This window comes from Arachis hypogaea, chromosome 16 (genome assembly GCF_003086295.3).
Source record: "Arachis hypogaea cultivar Tifrunner chromosome 16, arahy.Tifrunner.gnm2.J5K5, whole genome shotgun sequence".
Lineage (NCBI taxonomy): Eukaryota > Viridiplantae > Streptophyta > Magnoliopsida > Fabales > Fabaceae > Arachis > Arachis hypogaea.
In genome coordinates, this window is record NC_092051.1 from 90,107,587 (window position 1) to 90,117,443 (window position 9,857).

The window sequence follows — 9,857 nt, forward strand, 5'->3', positions numbered from 1 at the left end:
GGATTCAGAGGCTGAGAAAGGACTGCAGATGCTGTTGGATTCTGACCCTCTTGCACTCGAAGTGGATTTTCTAGAGCTACAGATGCCCAATTGGAGCGCTCTCAATTGCGTTAGAAAGTAGACATCTTGGGATTTCCATAAATATATAATAGTTTATGCTTTGCTTGAGATTTGATGGCCCGAACTGGCATTCAACGCCAGCCAGAGACCATTTTTTGGCATAAAACGCCAGAACTGGCACCAGAACCGGAGTTAAACGCCCAAACTGGCATCCAAGCTGGCGTTTAACTCCAGAAAAGGCCTATGCACGTGTAAAGTTCAATGCTCAGCCCAAGCACACACCAAGTGGGCCCCGGAAGTAGATTTCTGCACTCACTGCACTTAGTTACTCATTTTCTGTAAACCTAAGTTACTAGTTTAGTATAAAAACTATTTTTAGAGATTCATTTTGGTAACCTTTGACATTTTACATCTTATATTGTATCTTCTACAGCATGAGTCTCTAAACTCCATAGATGGGGGTGAGGAGCTTTGCTGTGTCTCAATGGATGAATGCAATTACTATTATTTTCTTTTCAATCACCCTTGATTCTGTTCTAAGATACTCACTCGTACTTCAATATAAAGAATATGATGATCCATGACACTCATCATCATTCTCAACTTTATGAACGGATGCTTGACAACCACTCCCGTTCTATCTGAGCTCAACGTAGTCATTGGGTGACAGCTTGAGTGCGTATCTCTTGGGTCTTTAATCCACGGATTTGACTTGCCTCTCCTGACAACAGAGCATTCGAATCTGTGAGATTAGAACCTTTATGGTAGAGGATAGAACTAATTGGCAGCATTCCTGAGATCCTGAAAGTCTAAACCTTGTCTGTGGTATTCTAAGTAGGATCTGGGATGGGATGACTGTGACGAGCTTCAAACTCACGAATGTTGGACGTAGTGACAATGTGCAAAAGGATAGAGAGAACGGATAGTTGATTAGCCATACAGAAATCGTACAGAAATCCGACATAAGTGAGAACCGACAGATGATTAGCCGTGCGGTAGCTATACCTAGTATATTTTCATCCGAGATGAGAGATTCGATAGTTGATTAGCCGTACAGAAATCGTACCTGGACCATTTTCACTGAGAGGACGGATGGTAGCCATTGAAAACGGTGATCCACCAACAGAAAGCTTGCCATGGAAGGAAGCTGTGCGTGTTTGGAGAAGAAGACAGTAGAAAAGCAGAGATTCAGATGACAGAGCATCTCCGGAACCTCAACCTGTTCCTCATTACTGAATCACAAGTATCATTCATTTCATGTTATTTACTTTTCATAAACAAAATCATTTTTATCATTAATCTCCTGACTAAGATTTACAAGATAACCATAGCTTGCTTCAAGCCGGCAATCCCCATGGGATCGACCCTTACTCACGTAAGGTATTACTTGGACGACCCAGTGCACTTGCTGGTTAGTTGGATGGAGTTGCAAAGGTGTGATTGCAATTCCGTGCACCAGTTGCACAAGAATGCCCATCCTCTGTTATTAATCTCTCTGTTGATCTCTGGGTGCTCATTCCTTCCTTGTTGGAAGCCTACTTCCGGAATGATTTACCTCTCACTCACCCAACCATAGAATTGATTTTGGTTGAATAATGAGAGGAACTTGTATTCATTGAAGCTTGAGGATCCGAAGGTAGCTTCCTTGGTCTTTATTTTCTTTGATAAGGCAACTCTTGGTGGTGCCATTTGGAGTGAGAGAAGAGGGTTTGAAGGTTGAAGAAAAGTTGAAAAAAAAAACAAAGAAGGAGAGCAAAGCAAGGGATTTGCTCCACAACAGCAAACTTAGGACTTGATTGTCCCTAATCAAGTAAAAGAGAATAGTGCAGAAAAGAGTAGAGGGAGTGCAGAGGGTGTTTCGGATGTGAGGTTGTATTTTGAAGTGTGGGGGGAGGTGGGAAGTGAGTGGCTTTTATAAGGACGAGAAGGGGAGTCTGGAAGGTGGGTGGGAAGTAGAAAGCAATTGAATATTTTCTCACTTGGGAGTAGCGCCTAGCATGGGGAGAGGCGCCTATCCTTGCCTTTTTGCTTTCTTCAGATGTTGAGTTCCAAAGTGCAAGTACACTTTAACTTCTTAACTTAATGAGCCATCAATCATGTGGGCCCCATATTTCCTGTAAGTTCAATCCGAAAACCTCCCATCAGTAATGAAAAAGAAATTGCTTCACATTCCCTCAATTTAACGACAATTAAAATACAATTGATGAGTGTTTCTTGGGACACCAAACTTAAATCCATTGCATATGGTGAATTGGTTTCATCATTGGACTTTATTATATACATTATGATTGGAATAGATCTATTCATCTTTCCACTTTCCAATTCATATGTATGTAATAAAGTACATATTTATGCTCTCACCAATCCACTAAATGCTTTGAAACATAAACCATGTTTGGGCTTGCTGTGTGAATTTCTTATGGTGATGGCCACACCAAACTTAATTGTTAGGCTTACTTTCAAAGTTAATTCAATCAGTAAGTTGTAAGCCTAAATTAAGTGTTTTAGTGGCCACACCAAATTTAGCTGTTTAGCTAGTTTCTCAGCCCATTCAACCAACCTCAATTAGTGAATTATGCAACCTTGCACTTCCAGTAAACAAACGAAAATAAACCAAAGAACTATCAACTAATAGACTGAAATTAAAATTACCTGACTTCATAATCATAACAACTTTTAGAAAATAGAAAAGCATGAAAGGATATGAGTGTTGGGGTGCCTCCCAACTAGCGCTTCTTTAACGTCACTAGCTTGACATTTCTTTCTCCTTAGTTGAGGTTATAGCTCACTTGCTGCTCATCCAACAAGTTCTCCAAGTAGTGCTTGAGTCTGTGGCCATTGACAGATAGGGAGACACCTTGAGGATGGTGAAGGGTCCAAACCATTCAGACTTAAGCTTTCTTGGGAAGAACTTGAGCCTTGAATTGTATAGCAGCACTTTCTGACCTTTTGTAAACTCTCTCCTTGCTATCTTTTGATCATGCCATTTTTTTGTGTTTTCCTTGTAAATTTTGGCATTCTCATAGGCTTAATTTCTAAATTCTTCCAACTCATTGAGTTGCATTAGCCTTCTTTCCCCAGCAGCTTGATCATCAAAATTCAACATCTTTAGAGCCCAGAATGCTCTATGTTCAAGTTCCACTGGTAGGTGACAAGCTTTTTGAAACATCAATTGGTACGGAGACATGCCAATGGGTGTCTTGAAAGCTGTCCTATAGGCCCACAATGCATCATCCAGCTTCTTGGACCAATCCTTTCTTGAGCTTCCAACAGTTTTTTCAAGGATCCTCTTGAGCTCTCTGTTTGAGATTTCAGCTTGACCATTAGTCTGTGGATGGTATGGGGTTGCCACTTTGTGCTTCACACCATATTTAAGGAGGATTGTCTCAAGTTGGTTATTGCAAAAGTGAGTCCCCTCATCACTTATAAGAGCTCTTGGAACCCAATATCTGCTGAATATATTCTTCCTCAAAAAGTTAATCACCACTTTGGTTGCTTGATGTAGCTATGGCCTCCACCAACTTTGACACATAATCCACTGCCACCAATATATAGCTGTTTCAGTATGAGGATAGGAATGGTCCCATGAATCAATTCTCCATACATCAAACAACTCCAATTCCATGATGAACCTCTGTGGCATCTCATTTTTCTTAGGTAGGTTTCCAGCTCTTTGGCACTCATTGCATCTTGTCACCAAGTCCTTTGCATCCTTGAATATTGTTGGCCAAAAGAATCCAAACTGTAGCACCTTGGCTGCAGTTCTTTCTCCACTAAAATGGCCTCCATATGTGGATCCATAGCACTGCCAGAGGACTTCTTGTCCTTCTTCATGAGATATACACCTTCTCAAGATCCCATCAGCACACTTTTTGAACAAATAGGGCTCATCCCAAATGTAGTGTTTAGCATCATTGAGTAGCTTTCTTCTCATGTACTTGTTGATGTTGGTTGGTAGCTCTCGAATAGCCTTGAAATTGGCTATATCTACAAACCAGGGAGCTTCTTGGATCATCATCAACTACTCATCAGGGAAGCTCTCATTCACTACAAGTTGGTGTGCTTCATCCTCTTCTTGTGAGATCCTTGATAGGTGGTCAGCTACCTTGTTCTCTGCTCCACTCCTATCCTCGATTTCAATATCGAACTCTTGGAGTAGCAAGATCCACCTTATCAATCTAGGCTTGGACTCTTGTTTGGTAAGCAAATATTTGAGAGCTGCATGGTCAGTTAACATAATGACTTTAGAACCAATAAGATATAATCTAAACTTATCAAATGCAAAGACTATGGCAAGAAGTTCATTCTCTATAGTGGTGTAGTTCCTCTAATTCTCATTAAGGACTTTGCTAGCATAATAAATAACATGCACCAATTTGTCCCTCCTCTGTCCTAAAACAACACCAACAGCAAAGTCTAATGCATCACACATTAACTCAAAGGGTAGATCCCAGCAGGGTGGTGCTATGATAGGTGCAGAGGAAAGTCTATTCTTAAGTTCATCAAAGGCTAGCATGCATTCTCTATCAAAGATAAAAGGTACATTAGAGACAAGCAAGTTGCTTAGAGTTTTGGCAACCCTTGAAAAATCTCTAATGAACATTCTATAGAAACCAGCATGTCCTAGGAAACTTCTAATTGCTTTGACATTGCAAGGTGGGGGCAAGTTTTCAATCACTTCCACCTTGGCCTTGTCCACCTGTATGCCCTTTTTTGAGATCTTGCGACCAAGAACCACCCCCTCTGTGACCATAAAGTGGCACTTCTCCTAATTCAAAACGAGGTTTGTTTCTTGGCATCTCTTTAGCACCAAGGCTAAGTGGTGTAAGCATTTAGAATATGAATCACCAAACACAGAGAAGTTGATGAGCGGATAATTTATACGCTTTTTGACATTATTTTTAGTATGTTTTTAGTAGGATCTAGTTACTTTTAGGGATGTTTTCATTAGTTTTTATGTTAAATTCACATTTCTAGACTTTACTATGAGTTTGTGTGTTTTTCTGTGATTTCAGGAATTTTCTGGCTGAAATTGAGGAACTTGAGCAGAAATCAGATTCAGAGGTTGAAAAAGGACTGCTGATGCTGTTGGATTCTGACCTCCCTGCACTCAAAGTAGATTTTCTGGAGCTACAGAACTCGAAATGGCGCGCTTCCAATTTCGTTGGAAAGTAGACATCCAGGGCTTTCCAGCAATATATAATAGTCCATACTTTGGCCAAGCATTGACGACGTAAACTGGCGTTCAACGCCAGCCTTCTGCCCAAATCTGGCGTCCAGCGCCAGAAAAGGATCCAAAACCAGAGTTGAACGCCCAAACTGGCACAGAAACTGGCGTTCAACTCCACAAATGGCCTCTGCACGTGCAACACTCAGGCTCAGCCTAAACACACACCAAGTGGGCCCCGGAAGTGGATTTATGCATCAATTACTTACTCATGTAAACCCTAGTAGCTAGTTTATTATAAATAGGACCTCTTACTAGTCTTTTTGAGCATCTTTGGTCTCAGTTTTATTCCATTGTTCATCTTAGGAGACTATTGATCTCGTTTAGGGGGCTGGCCATCTCGGCCATGCCTGGACCTTCACTTATGTATTTTTAACGGTAGAGTTTCTACACTCCATAGATTAAGGTGTGGAGCTCTGCTGTTCCTCAAAGATTAATGCAAAGTACTACTGTTTTCTATTCAATTCTTCTTATTTCGCTTCTAAGATATCCATTCGCACCCAAGAACGTGATGAAGGTGATGATTATGTGTGACGCTCATCATCCTTCTCCCTTATGAACGCGTGCCTGACAAACACTTCCGTTCTACATGAATTAAGCTAGAATGAATATCTCTTAGATCTCCTAACCAAAATCTTCGTGGCGTAAGCTAGAATGATGGCGGCATTCAAGAGAATCCGGAAGGTCTAAACCTTGTCTGTGGTATTCCGAGTAGGATTCAATGATTGAATGACTGTGACGAGCTCCTAACTCGCGATTGCAGGGCGTTAGTGACAGACGCAAAAGGATAGTAAATCCTATTCCAGCATGATCGAGAACCGACAGATGAATAGCCGTGCCGTGACAGGGTGCGTGAGCATATTATTCACTAAGAGGATAAGATGAAGCCATTGACAAGGGTGATGCCTCCAGACGATTAGCCGTGCCGTGACAGGGCATTGGATCATTTTCCCGTGAGATGACCGAAAGTAGCCATTGACAGTGGTGATGTATCACATAAAGCCAGCCATGGAAAGGAGTGAGACTGATTGGATGAAGATAGCAGGAAAGCAGAGGTTCAGAGGAACGAAAAGCATCTCCATTCGCTTATCTGAAATTCCTACCAATGATTTACATAAGTATCTCTATCCCTATTTTATTATATAATATTCGAAAACACCATTATCACTTTATATCTGCTTGACTGAGATTTACAAGGTGACCATAGCTTGCTTCATACCAACAATCTCCGTGGGATTCGACCCTTACTCACGTAAGGTATTACTTGGACGACCCAGTGCACTTGCTGGCTAGTTGTATCAAAGTTGTGACAGACTGTAAAACTAGATCAGAGTATCTGGCCTAAGAAGCCATTACCAGAGATCACAATTTCGTGCACCAAGTTTTTGGCGCCGTTGCCGGGGATTGTTCGTGTATGGACAACTGACGGTTCATCTTGTTGCTCAGATTAGGTAATTTTCTTTTTATTTTATTTTCAAAAATCTTTCTAAAATATTTCTAAAATTTTCTCATCTGTTTTCGAAAAAAAAAATAAAATGTTTTCAAAAAAATTTTTTTATTCAAAATTTTTAAGAATGAATTCTAGTGTTTCATGAAATATGTTGAATCATATCTGGCTGTAAAGCCATACCCAAACCACTTTGGGATTGGTATTCAACTAATCACTTCAGCCCATGTAATTATATGTTGCAGCCTGGCTGGCTGTAAAGCCATGTCTAAATTCATTTGGACTGAGGCTTGCAATTTGTTATCAAGAGCAAGCTAGTTGGAGCTAATCCACCTGCTACTGTTCCTGATCTACCCGCTGTTGATCCATGATCACCTGCTGAAGCTTGGCTGGCCATTGGCCATATCTAGTGTTTTGGACTGGAGCTTTCTTTGAAAGCTTGGCTGGCTAGTGAGCCATGTCCAATTCTTGGACTGAAGCTTTAGACTAACATGGCAAGATTCCTGGAATTTATATTAAAAATTTTGGAATCCTTATTTTTTCTTTTTTTCATATAATTTTCAAAAAATATAAAATAAAAATCCAAAAAAAATTAGAAAATAAAAAAAAAATAAAAAATATTTTGTGTTTCTTGTTTGAGTCTTGGGTCATATTATAAGTTTGGTGTCACATGCATATGCATCTAGCATTTTTTCGAAAATATCATGCATTCATAGTGTTCTTCATGATCTTCAAGTTGTTCTTGGTAAGTCTTCTTGTTTGATCTTGATGATTTTTTGTTTTGTGCCTTTTCATGTTTATCATATGCATTCTTGAATTCTTAATGTCTAAGCATTAAAGAATTCTAAGTTTGGTGTCTTGCATGTTTTCTTTGCATTAAAAATTTTTCAAAAACATGTTCTTGATGTTCATCATGACATTCAAAGTGTTCTTGGTGTTCATCTTGACATTCATAGCATTCTTGCATGCATTCATTGTTTTGATCTAAAAATTTCATGCATTGCATCTTTTTAGTGTTTTTCTCTTGCATCATAAAAATTCAAAAATAAAAAAAATATCTTTCCCTTTTTCTCTCATCAAATTCGAAAATTTGAGTTGACTTTTTCAAAAAATTTTTAAAATCAAATTCTTTCTCATGAGTCAAATCAAATTTTCAATTTGAAAATCTTATCTTTTTCAAAATCTTTTTCAAAAATCAAATCTTTTTCAAAATAATTAGTTATTTTCGAAAATTTCAAAAATCTTTTTCAAAAATCTTTTTCTTATTTTTATACCAAATTTTCGAAAATAACATAATCAATTAATGTTTTGATTCAAAAATTTCAAGTTTGTTACTTACTTGTTAAGAAAGATTCAAACTTTAAGTTCTAGAATCATATCTTGTGATTTCTTATGAATCAAGTCATTAATTGTGATTTTAAAAATCAAATCTTTTTTCAAAACTAATTTTATCATATCTTTTCAAAAATATCTTCTTATCTTATCTTTTTCAAAATTATCTTCTTATCTTATCTTTTTCAAAAATATCTTCTTATCTTATCTTTTTCAAAAATATCTTTTCAAAATATCTTTTCTAACTTCCTAACTTCTTATCTTTTCAAAATTTGTTTCAACTAACTAACTAACTTTTTGTTTGTTTCTTAACTTTTTCAAAACTACCTAACTAACTCTCTCTCTCTCTAATTTTCGAAAATATCTCCCTCTTTTTCTAAAATTTCTTTTTAATTAACTAATTATTTTTATTTTCTATTTTTGATTTCAAAAAATTTTCGAAAATTACTAAACATTTTTCAAAAACCATTTTCAAAAATCACTAACTCTTTTTCAAAATAATTTTCGAAAATTATCCCTCCCTCATCCTATTCTATTTATTCATTCATATCCTAACATCTCATCTCACATCTCTTCCAATCCTCACAGTTGTGTTTCTTCCATTACATTACATTCTTTGTCTCCCCCTTTTCTTCTACTCACAAAGGGATCCCTATACTGTGGTATAAAGGGTCTCTATTACTATCATTATTTTCCTGGCCATTCTTCCTTGTCATATGAGCAGGAGCAAGGATAAGAACATTCTTGTGGAAGCAGATCCAGAACTTGAAAGGACTCTGAAGAGAAAATTAAGAGAAGCTAAAATACAACAATCCAGAGATAACCTTTCAGAAATTTTCAAACAGGCAGAGGAGATGGCAGCCGAAAATAATAATAATGCAAGGAAGATGCTTGGTGACTTTACTGCACCTAATTCCAATTTACATGGAAGAAGCATCTCCATTCCTACCATTGGAGCAAACAACTTTGAGCTGAAACCTCAATTAGTTTCTCTGATGCAGCAGAACTGCAAGTTTCATGGACTTCCATCTGAAGATCCTTTTCAGTTCTTAACTGAATTCTTGCAGATATGTGATACTCTTAAGACTAATGGAATAGATCCTGAAGTCTACAGGCTCATGCTTTTCCCTTTTGCTGTAAGAGACAGAGCTAGATTATGGTTGGATTCTCAACCTAAAGACAGCCTGAACTCTTGGGATAAGCTGGTCACGGCTTTCTTAGCCAAGTACTTTCCTCCTCAAAAGCTGAGCAAGCTTAGAGCTGATGTTCAAACCTTCAGACAGAAAGAAGGTGAATCCCTCTATGAAGCTTGGGAAAGATACAAACAGTTGACCAAAAAGTGTCCTTCTGACATGCTTTCAGAATGGACCATCCTGGATATATTCTATGATGGTTTATCTGAGCTATCAAAGATGTCACTGGACACTTCTGCAGGTGGATCCATTCACCTAAAGAAAACGCCTGCAGAAGCTCAAGAACTCATTGACATGGTTGCTAATAACCAGTTCATGTACACTTCTGAAAGGAATCCTGTGAGTAACGGGACGCCTATGAAGAAGGGAGTTCTTGAAGATGATACTCTGAATGCCATATTGGCTCAGAATAAAATATTGACTCAGCAAGTCAATATGATCTCTCAGAGTCTGCATGGAATGCAAGCTGCATCCAACAGTACTCAAGAGGCATCTTCTGAAGAAGAAGCCTATGATCCTGAGAACCCTGCAATAGCAGAGGTAAATTACTTAGGTGAACCTTATGGAAACACCTATAACTCAACATGGAGAAATCATC

The 9,857-nt window shown here is 38.3% G+C and overlaps 1 non-coding gene across 1 annotated transcript; it reads right to left on the reverse strand.

The window, feature by feature from the left end:
- Window positions 1–9,316: 9,316 nt before the first annotated feature.
- Window positions 9,317–9,424, reverse strand: LOC112760977 (small nucleolar RNA R71). Its single transcript, XR_003181389.1, has one exon. It is a non-coding gene; the product is annotated as a small nucleolar RNA R71 (small nucleolar RNA).
- Window positions 9,425–9,857: the final 433 nt, after the last annotated feature.